The sequence below is a fragment of the Papio anubis genome, chromosome 13 (genome assembly GCF_008728515.1).
Source record: "Papio anubis isolate 15944 chromosome 13, Panubis1.0, whole genome shotgun sequence".
In the NCBI taxonomy this organism is placed as follows: domain Eukaryota; kingdom Metazoa; phylum Chordata; class Mammalia; order Primates; family Cercopithecidae; genus Papio; species Papio anubis.
Window position 1 is genome coordinate 65,913,722 of NC_044988.1, and position 16,334 is coordinate 65,930,055.

Consider the following 16,334-nt stretch of genomic DNA (forward strand, 5'->3'; position numbering starts at 1 on the left):
AGTCTTTTAAAAATGTGTGTGGGTAGTCTTTTTTCCTCAGAGGCCCAAAGCACATGTATATTTTGTTATTTCTCCTTGCTATATTCCTGAGACTATACTAAAAATTTTAAGAAAAGGAACAAGAAAAAGGTAATTCATGTGTTCCCCACTCCTGTGTCTAGAACCAAGATCACATTATATCATTGTTAAAATTGTGTTATCTAGAAAGTGCAATATAGGGAAAACACTCTGAGAATCTTTTAAAAGCCTAGTGTTTCCCTTATTTGTCAGAATATGTGGTACTGGCATCCATAAGTATCTGTTAAACTTGCATTTAGCAGGACAAATAGTGTGATACTTATACTGATGACAATCATCCCCATTTAATGACCAGCAGTCACTGAGTGCTGTGAAAATTCACTCAGTGATACCCCGTGTTGGTCTTGAAGGAAACCGTACATATTAATTTTTGGATAGCTAATGTATATCTCTTAAGTGCCAAAATTTAAAACTTGTAATTATTTTTGATGTGAGTATTTTAGGTATGTTAGTATACCTTCCTGCCTTCTTCTTAAACATCATGCTCAGTATAATTCACATTTTCATAATGAAAAGTTAAAGTTATATTCATAATGTATTATTATAAGTATCCAGCTCTGATGTATGTAAAACACTTCGTAAAATGTAAAGGGCTATAACAAATATGTTATAAAGTGATTCTCTCAGCCCTGAGGTATACAGAATCATTTGCCTCAGACTGCTGTTGGATTTAAAAATTTTTTAAATATCTGCTAAGTAATTTGCTATGTCTCCTCCCACACTATCAATATGCCTGCCTCTAACAGGCTCCCCACTTTCTTCTAATATGCTGTTATGAGCTTGGACTTGAGATAACTGTGCCTGTTCAGAGTGTCTACAGTAAGAGCTGGAAAAACTCTGGGGGGCACAGTCTTTGAGACAGCTCTTTTGGTTGCTTTCCACTTTTCTGAAAGGTTCCCAGTAACCTTCTAGATAATAGAAACTCCCAGTTAAAGCCTAGGCCACCAATTTTTTTTAGTTGCAACTAAGTAAGATATACTACAAACTAAGGATGCTGCTAGATTAAGGAATAAACAGCAATGTACCAAAGTACAGCAAAGCAACAACAAAGGCTCTGTATTTGCAGAGGGGTCTATCATGCTTTTAAGAAAAAAGAAGAAGAGTACAGGAAAAAAATTCAGATAGACAAAAGAGTATTTTGGATGCCATTAAACTTTTTCAATAACCATAAAAACATAGGCTTAAATTATCAAATATTGTTACAAAGACACAGTTTTATCTCATTATAGAATAAGATTATACTGAAATTTATATTCTAGAAATGATTCTAAATCATGTCCTAAGAATTTCTCCCAAATGTTAATGGAAATTACTATCAAAAGGAAAATCTCAAAGTTACCATTATGCTGCTCTCTTTAGTTGTAAATGAACTAGGGATAAAGATATGGGTTTTATCAAAAGCCCCAAGGAATATATCTCACATACACCTCCTATATGTATGTGTATATAAATGCCATTATAAATGAAAATGTCACCCAGAGATAATAAAATAATTTTTGAAGTTTAAATCTGGTCCAAAGTCTTTAAAATAGGTAGAATTTTCAGCTTTCTTAAGTTTCTCCCTCATTTAGATTTCATGGTTTTTACATTAAAGGGTGAATATTTGAATTTTCTTTTAAATTTCACTGCATCTTCAATTGCCCAACTGTGTTTTCTGATAAATTTTAGATTCACATTTTTAGGAAATTTGGAGTATTCTAGATAATATACTAGATAACCAGAGTTTTCTCAGTAGGTTCTGAGGTGTTTTAAGTTCCTATGCTAGACTGTAAGCTCCTTGAGGGCAGACGGTTTTATTTATTCTTGTATTCTCAGTGCCTGGTACAGGACTTGACACAGAGTAGTTATTCAATAAATATTTGTTGAATTAATCAAATGAACCTTCACCATATGTGGCTTCAAGCTCTCATGACGCCAGCAGAATGCAGTGTGCAGATTATTCAGTAATAGATGAATCCATCATTTATTATTATAATTAACAGACTATATTCATCAGGGTAAGATTTGTTCTAACCATAAGCAACCAAACATTTCTCATTGACTTGGCAAACTGCAAGTTAAGACTCAGTTTTTCATTCCACAAACATTTGAATAGCTATTATATGCCTAGTTTAGTACTGGGAACTCAAGGGACAAAGATAACTATCGTCTTGGTATTCCATAGCTGTAGCTGAAAGAGACTTCTGTTCAGGGCTGGCTTTAAAGGGGTTGCACATGTGCAGTTACATAGTGCCCCATACTTAGAAAGGTTCCATGTAGGCCGGGTGCAGTGGCTCATGCCTGTAATCCCAGCACTTTGGGAAGCTGAGGCAGGAAGATCGCTTGAGCCCGGGAGTTTGAGACCAGCCTGGGGAATATAATGAGACCCCATTTCTACAAAAAATGAACACACAATTAGCCAGGCATGGTGGCATGCACCTATACTCCCAGCTACTTGGGAAACTGAGGTGGGAGGATCACCTGAGCCCAGGAAGTTGAGACTGCAGTAAGCTGAGAGCACATCACTGCGCTCCAGCCTGGGCAACAGAGTGAGATTGAGATTGTCTGGGAAAAAAAAAAAAAAAAAAAAAGTTGAAAGGCCTCATGCTTACTTTAATGGTCTGCTATAGCCATCTTGAAATTCTCAACTTTTTGAACAAAGGCACTGCATTTTTATTTTGTACTGTGCTCACAAGTTATGTAGCTGGTCCTACTTAGATGTAATCATTTTGACATGATGGGTACAAAATAATAAAATAATTATAGTATCTTTCACTTACCTTCTAATAAAGATATTCACATTCATTCAGAATTAGCTATAAAATGTATAATTTAGTAAAATAACTTCTAAAATTAAAACCACCTCGCTCCCACAAATTTTTGGACAGATCAAATGTTCTTCATTTCAGAATTACAAAAGCTTTCTAAAACTATCATTTTTACCTTTTTAATTGAATTGTTTTGAGTCTTTCAAATGGATGAATGTAGAGTTATAGATGAGTTTGTTTTATCTATATACATACCTACATAAAAATATAAGGTTTTAATTTAAAAAAACCTTTATATTATACATGCAGTGAATATGTGATATAAGTCTACCTCATAACATGCTTTTTAAAAAATAAATGCTACTTTGAAACATTTGACACACTTTGTGTGTGGCTAACCTGTTTAAAAGGTTGACGGCAAACTTGATTTAGTAATTGCTGGAGATTTTTTTGTTTGAACTCCCTGTATTTGCATTTTTAGACCAAAATCAAGTACAAGGCTATGACAAAGGAAGTGGCTTGGTAATTCTTGTTAGTGATATCCCGGACTTTTTCAATCATGCACTCTCCATCAGAAAATATTTAAGATCCAAATTCTGATTATCTATAAATGATGGGTATACTATTGTACTGATCTGTTAAGTACATTTTAAAACATACACAGAGGAAAATTGAAAGTTTAAAAGGATATGGTTTTTAAAAATTAAAGTTCTAAATGTCTTCCTGTACTTCCAGGGATAAACTGTGCCTCAGCTGGTATACGGACATTTCATCTTGGGAAGGCTACTATCTAAAATGTAGAATTGGCATTTTACACTAAAAACACATTTACTAAGATTGCATTTTTCACATATGTTCACTAATGTTCTAGCCATTTACAAGTTTATTTGGTATGAATATGTTTTGTAGAGTTTTTAAAATTAGTTCTTTATTCAGTGAAAATTGTATTCTTATCAATAGGAAGCATCATTCTTAGATTTTTACTTTTGTCAAGCTGTTTACAGTGACTGAATCTTATATAAACTTAGAACATGCTATTTTTCACAGTGTTCCCGAGAATTTCATTTTCTTGTTGTATTACTTAACAGTGTGATTGATGGTTAATTTTGCCAGATTATTTTCATTCACCAGAATATTATAATCATATCTGGGACACTCTTTTTGGTAAATCATTGGAGATTAAAAAAAGAGTGAATCCCTTTGAACTCAAATTATTTTGTGAAATTAATCATTCAGATAAACTGATTTAACTAACTATAGCACTAATTATCACCATTTTGTTATCTTTATGACTGACATATTTTGGGCTATTTAGAAATATATTTTTAATTGAAAGGGAAATAATTATTTGGCATGCATTAATAATAATGAATCAACAATATATATCTGTTTTCTATTGCAGCTGTAACAAATTACCAAACTCAGTTATTTAAAACAACAAAAATTTATGTTACAGTTCTGGAGGTCAGAAATGGATCTCACTGGGCTGAAATCAAGGTGTTGGTGGGGCTGTGTTTCCTCTGGGAGCTTAAGGGGAGAATTCATTTCCTTGCCTTTTCCAGCATCTAGAGGCCACCTGCATTCCTTGGTTCATTGCCCCTTCTTCCTTCAAAGCCAGCAGAAAAGCGTATTATTTTTTTAAAAAAAATTTACTTAATTTTTTTTATTCTTGTACAGACAGGGTCTCACTATGTTGCCCAGACTGGGCACAAACTCCTGGGCTCAAGTGATCCTCCTGCCTCAGCCTCCCAAAGTGCTGGGATTATAGGTGTGAGCCACCGTGCCTAGCCAAACATAGCATATTCTGATCTCTTTCTCTGACACTGACATTTATTCTCTAGCCTCCCTCTTTCACTTACACTGACCTTTGTGATTACATTGGGCCCACTGCATAATGCAGGATAATCTCTCCATTTTCAGGCCAGCTGATTAGCAAACTTAATTCCATTTACAACCTTAACTAACACTTGCCCTTAACATTACATACAAGTTCTGAGTATTAAGGATATAGACATCTTTAGGGGCTATTGTTCTGTTTGCTTACTGTATGCTAGTGTTGGGTACTAGCCTTAGCGCTTCACAGGCACTATTTAATCCTTAAGGCATTCTTATGAAGTGGGTACAGTTATTCCCATTTTACAGAGGAAGAAACTGAGGCTTAGTTTACCTAAAGTCATATACCTAGTAAGTTTCAGAGTCAGACTCCTACCTGGTTCTGTCTGACTTCATAGCCTAACTTCAGTTGCTATACAGCTTTGATAATTCAGTGAGAAAATGTTTCCTGCTTACAAACTATGTAGAACATTGTGAATACAGGTGTCATAATGTAAGAGAAATGTATTGCAGCTGTATTCTGTAATTAGGTAAAATTATTCTAATATCATTGTGAAAAAGTTGAAAAGCTGCTGCTTACATGTATAGGGCCAGTAACATTTTCAGAGTTGTCTTGTAACACATAAGTACATTTATTCCCCAGACCTTCATCTACTAGGGCTTAGCTGTTGTGGTTTATAGCTGTCATATGCTACTTTTAAAACAAATAATGCCGGACGCAGTGGCTCATGCCTGTAATCCTAGCACTTTAGGAGGCCAAGGCGGGCAGACTGCTTCGGCCCAGGAGTTTGAGAACAGCCTGGGCAACGTGGTGAAACCCCATCTCTACAAAAAATACAAAAAATTAGCTGGGCATGGTGGCACGAGCCTGTAGTTCCAGCTATTGGGGAAGGTTAGGGGAGGGGCGGGCAGTGAGGTGGGCGGATCACCTGAGCCCAAGAGGTTGAGGCAGCAGTGAGCCTTGATCATGCCACTGTACTCCAGCCTGGGTGACAGAGTGAGACCCTGTCTCAAAACTAACTAACTAAATAAAAGCTAGTAACTATTTACGATATCAACTTGAAACAGGTATTTAAATCATGACAATGTACATTTATGGAACATTATGTACAGTTGGTTGCTGCATTGCAAAAACTACATACCAGGCGAAAAAAAAAATCCACAATATTATTAAAGGACAAAGATAAGCAAGCTTAAAACTTAAGGTTTATGGCTTCCAGAGCCATAATCTTAGAAGTTTCTCTCTTGATCTGTGTGGCTTCAATCACATATTTTTTTTTCCACAATAATGGGATAATTATAGGATTGCCTGGTTCCTGATGGGGTAAAGGTAGATGTATTAACAGAGATGTTATCAGTCATCAGTGGTGATCTGGTGTCTAGGATAAGGAAACTATGCATCATCTCTATTTGGCAGTGTGTCCCAGTGAGTATGCTGGGCAGAAATAGACTGCCATCTTAGGCCTTAGAATCAGGTTCTTATCCCTGACTCCCCCACCCTACAGGAGAACTCAAGACAACGGGCAGGCACTCTTGGGAGCTTTATCATTGTCCTCTCACCAAGTGTTAGAAGCATCTGCTGTAATACCGCATTAAATCAGCTCTGACTTTGTTCTAGTCAGGGAGTGTCATTCTCATTCTTTGGAGAGACTTCATGCTATCTCCTACCTCATGGCATTTCATCCCCTCTTGGGAAAGTCCAATTTTTGTATAACAACCACTGGGCCTGTCCACTGAGTTCTCCTCCAGGCTCCTCCCTTTTGGCAGAGAACAAAAAAAGTGGTCCTCAAATTTTATCGTGCATTAGAATCACCTGGAAAATGTGTTAAAATACAGATTGCTGGGTCCACATCCAGAGTTTCTGATTCTGTAGGTCTGGAGTGGGAACCCTAGTTTTGCATTTCTAATTAGTCCTCCACTGATGCTATAGATCTTAGGGACCACAATGTGAGAACCACTGATATAGAAAATGCAGTTAAGGTTTAGAGCTTCCATGGATGACAGATGCCATGGATCTCTGTGTAGATAACAGAAGTCCATTTAGAGAACCTCTTACCTTTTTGAGGCCAGTATAGAAGAACAGTATGTCCCTTCAGCTACATCATTGTCAGTACATTATCAGGTTTGCACTTCTTTAACTGGAGCTAAGAGTTCCCTGATTAAAACATGATATTGGCTGGGTGCAGTGGCTCATGCCTGTAATCCTAGCACTTTGAGAGGCCAAGGCAGGCGGATCAACTGAGGTCAGGAGTTCGAGACCAGCCTGGTCAAAATGTTGAAACCCCATCTCTGCTAAAAGTACAAAAATTAGCCAGGTGTAGTGGCGCATGCCTGTAATCCCAGCTACTCGGGAGGCTGAGGCAGAATTGTTTGAACCTGAGGGTTGGAAGTTGCAGAGAGCCGAGATCGCGCCATTGCACTCCAGCCTGGGCAACAAGAGCGAAACTCCGTCTCAAAAAACAAAACAAAACAAAAACATGATATTTACATTACTGGGCAGTTAACTAAGCTAAGATTTCTTACCTTCTCAGGAACAGACCTGGTACTGTGTAGCTTATCTTTTAACTCAAAATGAGAGAGCAGCTACAGAAATTAACACTCCCTGGTATGAACTGTAAATAGCTGCAACTGTTGCTAACAATAGCAATAAATCCAGAAAAGGAACAACTGAAACTTTAAGCAGGGCATACACAACTCAAAACACTTTTTAGCCTTAAAAAAAAGTTTTGTTTTGTTTTTTCAAGTAGTTGTTTCCAGGGAGCCGGGTGCAGTAGCTCACACCTATAATCCCAGTACTTTGGGAGGCTGAGGCAGGCAGATCACCTGAGGTCAGGAGTTCGAGACTAGCCTGGCCAACAGGGCAAAACCCTGTCTCTACTAAAAATACAAAAAATTAGCCGGGCGTGGTGGTACATGCCTGTAGTCCCAACTACTCAGGAGGCTGAGGTAGGAGAATCACTTGAACCTGGGAGGTAGAGGTTGCAGTAAGCTGAGATCACGCCACTGCACTACAGCCTGGGCGACAGAGCAAGACCCTGTCTCAAAAAAAAAAGTTGTCTCCTTGCAAGCTGTTTAAATTTATGAGTATTTTAGAATGCCTTGTTGACATTACTTGTTAAAGTCCTTCTCTATAAAAAAGTTTTTGTTGGGGGTAAAATGAAGGATACAAGTTTAACTGTGATTTTTTTTAAAGTTAAAATACAGAGCATCAGATTTGTTCTGGACACATTGCATTTATTCTTAAGCAGTTATTACCTAAATGGTTTTTTTCTTGCATACTTAATAAATGTATGTACTTAAAAGAAAGATTTCCTGGCATTTATTGAAAGTTGCAGTGTATTGCAGGAAAATCATAATTTTCCTGGTCAGCCTGGTCCCTGCTAGTCAGGAGGTGGGTAGACTTACCCTTATCGCTGGGCAGTCTTAGGAAAGATTTTTTTTTTGGGGGGGGGACCTAGTCTCACTGTCACCTAGGCTGGAGTACAGTGGCGCGATCTCGGCTCACCGCAAGCTCCGCCTCCCGGGTTCACGCCATTCTCCTGCCTCAGCCTCCTGAGTAGCTGGGACTACAGGCGCCCGCCACCTCACCCAGCTAATTTTTTTTGTATTTTTAGTAGAGGCGGGATTTCACCATGTTACCCAGGATGGTTTCGCTCTCCTGACCTCACCAGCTGCCTCAGCCTCCCAAGTGCCCTGAGACCTGGCCGAGAGCCACCATGACGGAAAAGAATGTTTGAAAGATTAGCCTCTGTTTTAGCCATCAGCCCTGTCTGTGTCGGTGGGATAGTCCAGACCTGAGTGGGAACTGCTGTATTATTATCATTAGTGGGGAAGACAAGTAAATTGCTAGGCCACAGGCTTGTATTCCCTTCTTGCACGTATTTCAGTGGTATCTAACTTCATAGCAATCTAAGAATAGCATACTAAAAGAGTTAAACTGAGTTTCTCAAGTATTCAGCAATAATGATAAATCCCCTAATGCTTTTTCGCAACATTTTATTATGAAAATATCCAAATAGCAAAGTTAAAAGAATTTTACAGTGAACATTGTTTACCAAGGTTTTACCATTAATATTTTACTTATTTTATCCCTTAACTAACTAGATCCATCAGTGCATCTTAATTTTTTTTTTTTTTTTTTTGAGACAGAGTCTCTCTCTGTCACTCAGGCTGGAGTGCAGTGGTGCAATCTCGGCTCACTGCAACCTCTGTCTCCCAGGTTCAAGTGATTCTCCTGATTCAGCCTCCCAAGTAGCTGCGATTATAGGCACCCACCATCATGCCTGGCTAATTTTTGTATTTTTAGTAGAGACGGGGTTTCACCATGTTGACCAGCCTGGTCTCGAATTCCTGACCTCAGGTGATCCACCTGTCTTGGCCTCCAAGTGCTGGGATTTACAGGCACGAGCCACTGCGCCCAGCCTAATCCATCTTATTTTTTGATGCATTTTAGATTGCTGACACCTGTACTCACCCTTCTAAAAGTCCTCACATGCACATCATTGACTAGAGTTTAAAATTTGTTTTTTTGTTGTTGTTATAAAATTTACATACAATGAAGTACACAGATTAACTCTACATTACTTAAATTTATATAAATGTATACACCTTTGTAACCCAAACTCCTGTCAACATATAGACCACGAGCACCATCCCAGCAAGTTCTCTCCTGCCTCCTCCAGGTGAACTTCTGCCCCTATCCTCCCAGAGGGAACCACTGTTCTTTTTTTTTCCTGCTATAGATTTTCCTCTTCTAGAACTTCATATAAGTGAAATTATCCATTATGTATTCCTCTTGATGATTTCTAAAAGAAATTCTTCAGAAATTAAAAGCGTTTCTGAAACAAGGAGAATAATTGATAAAGAAAATATCAGAGATCAGATTCATTACTTCATTAAATACATTTATTATGAGAACCTCTAATCTGTGGATACAGAAATCTGAAAAACAGACCCTGCCCTCAAGGAGATCACACTGTCCTGGGAGATACAGTACAAACATGCAGTTAGAGACAGGCAAGAAACAGTTATCACTTGGCACAGAAGGGACCTAATCCAGCCTGGGAGGTAATGGAGCAATCAAGGGATATTTAATTTTTACTTTGGAACTTGTCTGGGGCAGCCAATGCTCTTTATTTTCCATAATTTTAGAACCTCTTAACTAAAAATGATTTGTCCTGAAATGGCAGTTTTACAATACTGAGTAGGTGTAATACAAATTCGCTAAATAAATGAGGAAAAAACTGTAAAAGGCACAAATTGAAATTATTGGGGATTCTGCTTTCCTCTAGTTTGAGTTGAAATAGACTCAAATAGGTGTGGTATTGCTCCCAGACACAAACAACATGCATTCCTGTTCTTTGATCACAAGTGGCAGAAGCTTTCAAGAGCTCTAGATAGCAACAGCAAAACTTTAATCTTCTTGGACTCCCCTTTAACTTTCTCAAGGTATATAAAACCTGTTGCTGGTTGGGCATGGTGGCTCAGGCCTATAATCCCAGCACTTTGGGAGGCTGAGGCGGGAGGATCACTTGAGGTCAGGAGTTTGAGACCAGCCTAGGCAACATAGCAAGACCCCATCTCTACCAAAAACCAAATCAACTGTATCTTCAAACTGAGGCCCTCATCTCCTAATTCTTTTTACTCTTTACTTCCATATTTTACGCACAGATTACAAATGAAATATCCTCAGTTTCCAACTGTACCCACTTTTTCCTACTCTTGGTCCATCTCAGAACTCTATCATTGTTATTTAGTGAGGAGGGGAAGCCCGAGAAAAGCTGGAAATTTGTTTAGCCACTTTCCCCAGAAAACTGAGAGGGTTAAGAAAAATTCTGAAGCTTCTTTTGCCCAAGGAAACGAGAAAGCTACTTACTATAAACCACCTATTATAGATATGATGACCCTTGAAAGAGAAATAATTATTTTTCTTCATATTATCTGAAACAAATAGAGAGCATCTCAGTGTAACTAAACGCATTTTTTAGTGTACATCAGAAGGAAGGAATTGCTTAATAAAGAGTACCTGAACTGAGTTTGTTTCTGTTGATGAAAGGCAGAGCAGCTATAGAGGCGAGCTGCCCTAAAATAGTGTAAACAGTCACTGCCTTAAAGGTGCTTCTAACAGTAACAAAGCAGGGGCCCACGACAAACTATACTAAACAATACTTTCTTCTTGCTTTTCCTAGTCCATTTCATTCAACTGAGTTCCACAATTCAGAAACAGTGACAGGAGGGATAAGAAAAATGGAGTGCCTGTACCTCTGAATCCTGACTCACGCACAAGTGTTTTAGCTCAAATTGGCTAGACATTTCTGAGTAAGGGATCGCTGGCAGTGTTTGGAAACTAAAGGAGAATAAAGAACAGTCTCATCAATCATGCAGCTTATGTTGTGGACTGAACTCATATATTTAAGCCCTAACTTCCAATGTGATAGTGTATGGAAGTGAGGCCTGTGGGTGGTAATTAGGGTTAAAGGTCATGAGAGAGGTGCCCCATGATGGGATTAGTAATCTTATAAAGATAACTAATTTATAGAACTTTCTCTCCGTTATGTGAGGAGATAGCAAGAAGACAGCCCTCTGCAAACCAGAGAGAGGGCCCTCACCAGGAACCAAATCTGCTGGCTCCTTATCTTGGACTTCCCAACCTCCAGAACTGTGAAAAATAAATGTTGTTTAAGCCAGTGGTCCCCAACCTTTTTGGCACCAGGGGCTGGTTTTATGGAAGACAGTATTTCCACAGATAGGTGGAGCGAGGCAATGGTTTTGGGATGAAACTGTTCCACCTCAGATCATCAGGCATTAGATTTTCATAAGGAGTACACAATCTAGATCTCTTGCTTGCAGTTCACAATAGGGTCTGCATTCCAATGAGAATCTAATGCTGCCACTGATCTGTCAGGAGGCAGAGCTCAGGCTGCTCGCTCACCCACTGCTCACCTCCTGCTGCGTGGCCTGGCTCTGAACAGATGTGTACCTGTCCATGGCCCAGGGGGTTGGGGAACCCTGATTTAAGTCATCCAGTCTATGGTACTTTGTTATTGAAGCCCAAGCTAAAACAATTCAGTACTTTGAGATGTATTGTAAAAAGTACCTTTTCCTTAAATGACCTCCATGACCCATTAACAAGTGAAAGCTGACCTTTATTTGGTCATTTCATAGGATATTCCAGAATGCTGTGATACTGAATATCCATGTGTCCCATCATTCTTGATTTTTTTTTTTTTTTGAGACAAGCTCTTACTATATTGCCCAGGCTGGACTTGAACCCTCAAACTCCTGGGTTCAAGAGATCCTCCTGTCTTGGCCACCCAAAATGCTGAGATTGCAGGTGTGAGCCACTGTGCCCTGCCAGGACTAGCTTTTTAAAGAGGCAACAGAGCCAGGCACGGTGGCTCACACCTATAATCCCTGCACTTTGGGAGGGTGAGGTGGGCGGATCACTTGAGCTGAGAAGTTTGAGACCAGCCTAGGCAACATGGTGAAACCCTGTCTCTACAAAAAATTACAAAATTTAGCTGGGTGTGGTGGCACAAACCTGTGGTCCCAGGTACTGGCAAGAGATGGGAGGATCGCTTGAGCCTGGGAGGCTGAGGCTGCAGTGGGCCAAGACTGCACCAATGCACTCTAGCCTAGGTGACACTGAGAATCTGTGTCAATAAATAAATAAATAAAGCAACAGGTATCAAATATTCACAAGAGATTTCTGCCTCTCAGCATGGGTGCAACTCTCATCCCACTCAGGATAACGGTGATGGCTGAGGTACTGAACATTGCTAAAAAACTGTGTGAAGGTAAAACAAAAGAGGTCTATGAATTGTTTGTTAAATAGGCCAGGAAAAGTCCTCCTGCAGTCTAAGGGCCAGATGACAGCAGGAAATGCAGTCAGAATCACCTGGAAGGAAAAGTTGCAACCTCAAATAAAATTACCAGTTGCATTTTTCTGTTGTTACAGGAAGCAGGTATTAAAACTGCTTTCACCAGAAAATGTGAGGAGACAGCTTTCATTGTGCCCCAGTGTGAAATAATTCCAACTGAATGGTTTGCAGAAGAATAGCAACTGGTTCTTTACTCAAAAGAAATCCTGGTGCCAAGAAAGGATATGAGTTTTACCCACCTAAAATGGAGATGTTTTTCAAGGATGATGCCAATCATGACCCACAGTGGTCTAGGGAACAGCTAACTGCAGCAAAATTTGGCTTTGCTGCACTTGGTATAAAACTGAAGTGAGTATCATGAGTCATGCCACATAGGTTGTTTTGAAATACTGGAGACATCCTGGTTGCCCCCTAGAACTGTACACTGGTTGATATGAAGAATGAATTTGGTGTTGATGTGACCAGCAAAGAAATTGTTCTCACTGATGTTATTGATAATGATTCCTAGAGACAGTGACCATCAGGAGATCAAAGCCAATACAGAAAGACAGTCTTTTAATCATCCTTTTAAAAATGTTATTAAAAAAAAATAGAGACGGAGTCTTGCCATGTTGCCCAGGCTCAAGCAATCCTCCTGCCTTAGCCTCCCAAAGTGCTGGGATTACAGGCGTGAGCCACCACTTCTGGCCAAAAGATAAACAGTCGTATCAAGGCTTCAGTGTAACTCCTGAAGGGTTCCAAATGGTACAGAAAAACTTTGCATGGGTTGTAGAGATTACAGTTGCTTTTGAAATCAGAAAGTCAGTGCAGTGTTATAGTACTGATGGGTTCTACTTCTGACCTTAGTCACCATGAAAAAAATCAAGGCCTGTGGAAATTTTGGCATTCCATGTGGACTTCGAGTAACATCTGCACATAAAGGACCAGATGAAACTCTGAGGATTAAAGCTGAGTATGAAGGGGTAGCAGTCGTACTGTATTTGTGGCAGTGGCAGGCAGAAGCAATGGTTTGGGATCAGTGATGTTTGGGAACACTGCACATTCAGTTATCTGCTGTCCTCCCCTCACACCAGACTGAGGAGTTCAGGATATGTGGTTTCCTCTTCAACTACCCAGTGGTCTCGGCTGTTCAACCATACTTTCTCCAGAAGGATCAGTTCAGTTTGCTGCTCAGATCTTTGGATTAAACAATGACTTATTATGGGGCAAACTGCAAGCAAGCACTTTGAGCACATGGATTTCTTGGAAGAAAGGTGACAAGAAAATCACGGAAAGAACATCATTGCATTTTTTAGGGGGAAAACTACAAATTTCTAATTTAGCTGCAGAAAAATCAAGCAAGATGAAAAAATTTTAAATTAGAGAACACAAATAAAATGTACTAGTGAATACATGCTCCCCAAGATCCAAACAAAAACTATTCACGATGTAATTAAAACAGGTAAGTGCTGTGAAAAATAGAAACATGGTGACATAGGAGGAGTCTGACAGGGGAACCTAACCGAGTCCTGAGAGTGTAAGCCAGCTTCCCCAAGGAAGTGACATTTCAAGCGAGATCTGAAGGACAGCAGTCTATAAACCAAGTAGAGAAAGGTAGTGCTGAGGGCAGAGGGCACCTACATGGGCAGAAGCTGGGAGCAAGATGAGTACAGCATGCCCCAAGTAATCAGGAAGTGCCAGTGGCTGGAGTGCAGAGACAGCAGTGCAGTTTTAGCTAGAGATGAGAGCAAGGGAGGCAAGGGCTGGATCATCCTGTCTCCTGTAGGCCACAGCAAGGTGTCTGGTCTTTATGACAGAGGAAAGGCACTTATTGAAGTGACATTTTAAAAAAATTACTGATGGCCGGGCATGGTGGCTCATGCCTGTAATCCCAGCACTTTGGGAGGCCAAGGCAGGTGGATCACTTGAGGTCAGGAGTGTGAGACCAGCCCGGCGCAAAAGCCTGTCTCCTGAAAAAATAAAAATTTAGCTGGGTGTGGTGGCGGATGCCTGCAATCCCAGCTACTCAGGAGGCTGAGGCAGGAGAACTGCTTGAACACAGAAGGTGGAGGTTGCAGTGAGCCGAGATTTCGCCACTGCACTCCAGCCTGGGCGACAGAGACCATCTTTAAAAAAAAAAAAAAAAATTGAAAATATGAAGAATAGATTGAAGGGAGATAAGAACTGAGATAAATCCTATTTTACCTTCAATTTCTACTTTAAAATCAGATACAATCATTTGGAGAAAAAATTTCCTAGTTGGGAACATCAGATAGATTTAAGGTAGCTGGGCGCGGTGGCTCATGCCTGTAATCCCAGCACTTTGGGAGGCCAAGGCAGGCAGATCACCTGAGGTCAGGAGTTCGAGACCAGCCTGACCAACATGGAGAAACCCAGTCTCTACTAAAAATATAAAATTAGCCAGGCGTGGTGGCGCATGCCTGAAATCCCAGCTACTCAGGAGGCTGAGGCAGGAGAATCGCTTGAACCCAGGGGTCGGAGGTTGCAGTGAGCCAAGATCACGCCATTGCACTCCAGCCTGGTCAACAAGAGTGAAACCCCATCTCTAAATAAATAAGTAAATAAATAAATAAATAAATAAAAAGATTTAAGATGGAAGCCAGTCTCTTGGGGATTGGGAGAGCTCTGTAGCTAAGCAGAGATCCCCCAGGGCCGTTCCTGGTCACACCTACTCCTCACTCTGGAGGTCTAGAACTCTACAGTGGCTGCTAGAACTCTACAGAGGCTGCTACGGGTGGGTTAACAGATTTCACCAGATGATATGATGATTAAACACCCTTTTTATCAAATCTAAATTTACAAGTTCAGGATATTGCACTTTCTCTTTATGATGGATTTCCATCCAAAACAGGACTTTTAGAAGCGACTGCTCCTTTACCTTGCTGTCCTTATCAGGCAATCCCAACGATCTCTAAAGCCAGGAAACAACCTAAAACTTAACAAGCAAATTCACAATGTGGCTAAAGCTTCACACTCTCCTAACCAGCTCTGAAAGCAAAAGTAGGTATTACAAAAAACCAACCAACCAAACAAACAAACAAAAAACTGAAAAGGACAAACATCCAGACTATTTAACTTGGGAGTAAACATTACATGAGGGTACTCTATTACAACAGAAAGTACTGAGAAGCTAAACCAAGAAAGTTTAAACTCAGTAGGGAAGTTTATTATATGAGGAAGACCGTTAAGAAATAAAATGTGTGGCCGGGTGCGGTGGCTCACGCCTGTAATCCCAGACCTTTGGGAGGCCAAGGTGGGCGGACTGCTTGAGCCCAGGAGTTCAAGACCAGCCTGGGCAACATGGTGAAACCCCATCTCTACAAAAATTAGCTGGGTTTGGTGGCACGTGCCTGTAGTCCCAGCTACTCAGGATGCTGAGGCGGAAGGATCGCTTGAGCCCAGGAAGTCAAGGCTACAGTGAGCCATGATCGTGCAACTACACTCCAGCCTGGGCAACAGAAACCCTGTCAAAAAAACAAAAAAAAAAACAAACAAAAAAAAGCTTTGCAGTTAAACTACCTGGAAAAAAACTTACATGAAACCCTCTTGACCAAATAAGATGGATAGACAAAGGAATGTTTTACCTGCCACATTCCCAGGTTCAGTTGCTAAAAGTCAAGGTAGTGTGCTGTTTTCTCAACAAAAAGACTAACAGGTTAATCTATTAATACCACAAAAAAGGAACGTGCTAGTATTAAGGAACTACTCAACCATAAGAGAAGACCAAAAAGAGTGAAACAAACTTTGTTTGTTTAAAACAAAAACAAACTTTATTCCAAATTATCAAAAAAAAAAA

At 40.0% G+C, this 16,334-nt stretch overlaps 1 protein-coding gene and 1 pseudogene across 3 annotated transcripts in view; one reads left to right on the plus strand and one right to left on the minus strand.

Annotated features, from left to right (window-relative positions):
- The window catches only part of SLC25A51 (solute carrier family 25 member 51), a 44,310-nt gene that overhangs the window by 7,013 nt on the left and 20,963 nt on the right, over nucleotides 1–16,334 (minus strand). The window lies entirely within an intron of this gene.
- On the plus strand, nucleotides 12,239–14,466 carry LOC100999400 (annotated as a pseudogene). The gene is made up of 2 exons (XR_001895480.3): nucleotides 12,239–13,077; nucleotides 13,227–14,466. The product of XR_001895480.3 is annotated as a multifunctional protein ADE2-like (transcript).